This window comes from Pteropus alecto, unplaced genomic scaffold, assembly GCF_000325575.1.
Source record: "Pteropus alecto unplaced genomic scaffold, ASM32557v1 scaffold152, whole genome shotgun sequence".
NCBI lineage: Eukaryota > Metazoa > Chordata > Mammalia > Chiroptera > Pteropodidae > Pteropus > Pteropus alecto.
The window spans coordinates 7,187,677-7,193,943 of NW_006432227.1; the positions used below are offsets into that span (position 1 = coordinate 7,187,677).

Sequence of the window (6,267 nt, forward strand, 5' to 3'; positions counted from 1 at the left end):
TCTGTATTGACAAAAATATAGAATAATAACTATATTCAGTATATAGAACATAATAAAATATATGTAAAATAAGTATATACATTTTTGTTTCAGGAGTGCCACTTTCAATCAGTCTGAGGAAATGATGGAAAACTATGTATGTCAGATGTTCAAAGCAATGTGACTCCTTAAAAGGGGTGGCAGGAAACAACCATTCTTCTAACAGTAGAGAAATAGATTAAAAATAACAACAATTAGCAAGTGACATATTAAAATGAGAACTATCTAATATGGTGGTGAAGAACACATTATATAGATATGCTGCCTGGCTTCAAATCCTACATTTCCTATCTCATAATCATGAAACATTAGCTGGTTACTTAAACTCTCTAACTTAAAGTTTCTTCTTGAGTATAGAGTTAATAATAATACTTAACTTAAAAGTTGTTATGCAGATGAAATAATGATACTTTAAGTAATAGTAAGAGATGTATGTTTTAGATATTATTATGATTGTGATTTTATCATTATTATGGCCATGTAAACATTATGAAGTTGTAAAATAAGAATGTAATAAGATCAAATATAAATTGTATCATTCATTACATTACTGATAAAAATGTGGATGCATATACTCCCAAAATGGCATAGAATTACAAAAAGGCCAGGATGATATTAGGGTAATGAGGTTTTACTTGACTTTTAGCATAATACATCATGATGATTGGCTTGTATTTAATAATAACTCCTGACCTTACATTCTTTATAATAGCTTTGCTGTATGAATGACTTCTCTTAAACTGTACAGAGCGGCAGTACTGCAATTGCAAATGGAATCCTTTTTCTTTTGTTTTCTCCTATTCTTTACCTTCCCTTCTTTTTTATTTTTTTTTTCTGATGCTCTACACAATAATAATAATGTGGTTTAAAAATAGTTGTCTATGGACTTTGTGAATGATATTACTAGGAAGTATACTGAGAAGGAATACCCAACCAACCTTTTTCTTTTCCAAAGCCTTAATTTCTGGATCCAATCATGATATAAACTCACTTCTGTTTGACTGTGCCTTTGCTTTTGGGAGCATATCTATAGAAACAGAATGAGAATTATATCATCATTAATATAAAACAATAGATTATAAATTTCTACTGTTCGGTAATTTCAATGTAATATAAAATGAGAAAAATGTTTGCAGAGTTTTTACAGTATTTTTCCAATGGTTTTGCAAAGTTGTAGATATGACAGTTTTTTTTTTCTCTTTTAAATGGAGCCTTAACATATTTTACATAGCTGTCTATGTAAAATACTGAGAGATTGGGTTGTTGTTTGAGGGTAAGCCACCTACAGTTAAGGCCATTTATTTTATGGCCACATATGTTAGTGTTAGTTGCTTAGAGGAAAGCCTTTATTTTTTGCCTCCTTTTTCTCCTAGAACTAATTTTTCAACACCTGCGTGGACACATGCAAATTTAGCAACCAAATAACTTGAAAATAAGTATCAGCCAAAGAGTTATCATTATTTTGGGGAATGCATTTCTTCAGTATTTGATTTATGGGTGTACCACTTAGAACCTTGGTGACATTAATTTGTATGAAAATCGGTAAAACAAATTTGCTCCAGGCTCTGACCTTACATGACAAGATGAGCCCAGTGTGAATTTTTACAGTTGAGTTATAAACCTCTGAAGAGCAGTTTTTATGATGAAAATGATGACAATATCTTAACTGTAGCAGTATGCACAATCTGGCTATAATTCTGTTAAAGAACAGATAGGCACAGGTAAAGTAGCTATTTTCTCATCCTGAAAATAAAGTGAAAGAGGGAGGAAAAATATGGAAAAAGAGAAATGGCGACAAGAAATAAGTTAATTAATAGGAAAAAGGAGACAACTCAAAATATAGGTAAACCATCTTTTTGATATTTATTTTTAGGCCAAATTATACATGTGAACTCTACTCTTTAATTTTCATGAGTTATATACAATATTTTGCATGGGGTCTATTGAAAGATAGTCTTTTATCATTTTTTAATAAAAATGTTCTGTGGCATGTGATACATGAGATTGTTTCAAATTTGTGTTGAAGTGCTAAGGTTTTAGCATTTGCACAAAAAATTACAGTATTTGTTATAATGCCTCTTGCTTTATATGTATATAGTTTCACTTAAGCAGAATATATGCACATATATTTTTTGGAAGAATATAAATTGTTTATTTACTTATAATGCTTTTCCTAACCAAAATAAATTCTCAGTTTTTGTTGTGCTGTTATTACAAGAGCAGAAATAAGCTAGCTATTTACTTTAAAAGCTAACTGTTATCCGTTTTGAAAAGTTTTACCGCTTTATAAAGATAAAATTTGATTTTTACCAAATGATGTGGAATATATCATAATCCTAAAGTTTAAGTATTTCAACTTAGTCAATTTGTCTTTTTCATTATACGTTTGTATTCTTATTCTCTAACAAATAATAGCATTATAATTTATCGTTTGGGTTTTTTTCTTTCACCACTCCCTTAACTCTTTAGCATTTGTACACTTCTAGCGTACAAATTTAAAAGTGACCTTTTAAATCTTCAATTGTTTAATCTTAAACCTTTTAATTTATTACTTTCTTGTATTAGCATACCATAATTAATTTCTACAGATATCCAAGTAAGCGGATATGAATAAATACTAGGCAAATACAAACACTCCAATGTTTATATTACTATTAGTACTTGATTTTAGCCCCAACATATATATTTTTCATCGTACTTGAAGTTGAAAGGGATGTTTTTGAAAATTAGTCACAGTTATTTTTTACTGGGAACCTGTTATGGTCCAGGCAGAATGCTTTCTGTTTGATAAACTACATTTTATTTAAATCTTACAGTAATGGTTGATTTCCAAAAAATAAACTGAAGTCTAGATAGAGCAGTTTAATAATCCACACAAGACACAGAAGAGTACACTGGTAATACCTGGATTTTAGTTAATATATATTAATTATTAATTTCTACAGTGTAAGTTTCTTAATCTACAAAAAATTTTGTTTCAGTATTTGAATAAAATAGTATAGATGATATATTAAACATTCAAATCTTAATTATTTAGAAAACTAAAAGCAGTTACTTAGAACAATGAAACAGCTATTAAATTTTTAAATATATTGTAATTAACCACAAGTGTTTAATAGATGAGCACCTGAAAATAATCTTAAGAGTACAAATATACTTTTATGCCTGTAATATGTTTATCTTAGCATCACCTGCATTCCTTAATATAAACGCAGAAATACTCTACCTTTTAGAATAAAAAAAATGAAAGTGTCATTAAAAGGCAAACAACTAAACCTTGTCTGAAGGATTAACTTAGTGATCTAATGGATCTTTTGTATCTTTTATGATGTTAAAATGATTTTAGTTTGGGTTATGCATCTCTTCCCAGAATAAAAATTCCTGAATATTATTTAAAATTTGGGTTGTAAAAAATTTTTCCTAGCCTGGTGTGTTTGGTGTTAGTCAAAGTCACTGAAATTAATTCATCAGAAAGACAAATATCATATTATCTCCCTTATATGTGGAATCTAAACAAAACTGAACTCACAGATACAGAAAACAGATTGATGGTTGTCAGAGGAGAAAGGCAGGGGGTGGGCAAGTGAGTGAATATTAATTCATCTTTCTGATGAATTAATTTCAGTGATCTTGACTAACGCCAAACTCCTCAGGCTAGGAAAAATGTTTGCAACTCAAATTTTAAATAATATTCAGGAATTATATATATAATATAATGTTCTATTTATACAATTATATATAATCATTATGTTGTACACTTGAAACAAATATAATGGTATATGTCAATTATATTAAAAATATATTTTTTAAATAAGACAGTAGAATACTTACTAGCAAGAGAGAGAGGTGGATCCATAGTGATTAAACTGATCAGTTTTAATAAATAGATAAAGAAGATAATTCTGTTTTACCCTTTATTTAAACTCCTGTTTAGTATTAAATTTTATGTACATACATTTAAAAGAGAGGATGAATGTAATTTGCTCAAAATCTTCATATTTTAAACATGAAAAATCAGTAACGAACAATAAGATATTGTTTTATGATTATTTTTAAAAATTCTGTATGACACAATTGTAAAGGATAATCCATTTTTATTTTCTTACACCACAAGAGATGGTATCTGATGGTGTTGTTTTTGGATTTAAAAGGATATACATGCTAACTATTGGAAGAAAATTTTCTAACAATGTTTTTTTATTGGCACTCTTGCTCTGTAACTCCCATTTATTAAAGAAAAGAAATGCTCTACTCACCTTTAAGGTCTTCTACTGCTAATTTCTCTGTATGTTTTATTATTAATTTGCCAGAATTTTGATCTGAGGATCCTCCATTCAGTCACCTTCAAAGGTTACCTTAGCAGAGGCTGAATTAATTACACTTGAATAGTTTGGTCTCCAAGGCAAATATCTTAAAAAAAATATATCAGTGGTAGTAAAAACTAAGTCTGTTGCATATTTTAAATCATCTATGTATCAAAGGATAATATGAAAGAAAAACAGCAACAAAGCAAGTATTTTAGTTATATTTATGAAAAAGTACTGTTTCATTATTCTTAATTTCAACCCATAAAAACAGTAGTTTCCTTGGGCTTTATAACTAGAACCTAAAATTGATACTGTTGGTAGAGTCAATGCTCCTTTGTGAGGGACAAATTGACCATAATTCGAATGATGCCTGTGGATACTCTTGCTATCTCATTTTGAAATGTTTTGGAGCTGGAAAGTATTTCTTAAGTCTGAAATAACCAACATATTTATAAAAATAAAGAAGATTATGACATATCTATGATGGTTTAGACCAGACCTAGTCTTCAGCTGGGGTATTAGCAAGCTACTGGGACATGATAAGAAAATTTATAAAACCTATTGTAATATATTTGTTCACATCAAAATTTTCTCATAGTTACAGATTATATGAAAATAACTTATTAGTTACATCGAGTATGCATATACCTAATTTAAAAAATTATGTATTAGGCCTTTGAGAGTCAACATTATCTAGATAAGTACTTCCAAGAATATCTTGGTGAAGGACATTTTGCTTGATTTTGTTCTAATTTCCAGTTTATCATAGATTAATATTTGGGTTCATATAATGTTCAATGAGACAAGTCCATTGATCATTGTGACTTGTGCTGTTTGCTTAAAATACCCACAAAAACACATTAAATATTTACAATTGTGTGTGGAGAGAAAAATATTCAAATTAAATAAATCCATGGTCTACGGCCATGCCAACCTGAACAAGCCTGATCCTGTCTGATCTCGGAAGCTAAGCAGGTTTGGGCCAGGTTAGTACTTGCATGGGAGACCACCTAGGAAGACCAGGTGCTATAAGCGTAAAAAATAAAAAATAAGAGATTGTAAGCTGACAAGATCCTTGCAATCTATGAGGTCAACTAAGGGTCGCCTCACCTAAAAAAATAAAAAATAAATAAAAAATAAATCCATGGACATTAGCTAGCTTCTGATATTTAGGCAATATATGATATGATATATTAACATGACATTATTTAATAATAAATTTTTAAATAAAATATAATAATTTGGAATATTATATATTTGATATACAGTATAAAAAGTTGACCATTTTTCAGAAATATATTTAGCTTTAGTTTATAACTGATAAAGGTGTATATCATTTACTTATATAAGATCCTTAAACTAAAATTAGGAAATTTTCAATAATAATGCTCAAAAATTAAGAGGTAAGTGACACAACTACCAAATTAATCAAAATAATTATAATCTATCACAAGAATACTTGCCTGACTAATCTGATAAATGACATGTTTTAAATAAGTTACATATCTTCCTGTGACTTTCTTTTGTTCAACCTTTTTTATATATCATTTATATAGTTCCTACAAGCATCTTTTTTAGTGATTTCCGGAATATTGACTCTAACTTCATGTCTTTCTCAACATTCTCTTTCAATCTCATTTCTAAATTTCAGAAGTTTAAATACTTCCTCCTCCTCCTGCTCCTACACTTCTTCTTCTTCCTCTTCTTACTTTCCTCTGAGTTCTTATGCACTGTTCTTTAGATGGAGAATGAAAACACTGGTTAGTAAACAATAAGTCATAAAAATGAGCAGAGTGAAAAAAAAAAAAAACACTTTCAAGATCCCATTGAAAAATTAGGTTTTGATAAACAATAGAAAAAACTACCATAACTTCAGTGATTGGACTAAATGAAGGCAGAACATGAAATTTTTCTTTAAACT

The 6,267-nt window shown here is 28.9% G+C and overlaps 1 pseudogene; it reads left to right on the plus strand.

Annotated features, from left to right (window-relative positions):
- The first annotated feature begins 5,262 nt into the window (after nucleotides 1-5,262).
- On the plus strand, nucleotides 5,263-5,381 carry LOC112475911 (annotated as a pseudogene).
- Nucleotides 5,382-6,267: the final 886 nt, after the last annotated feature.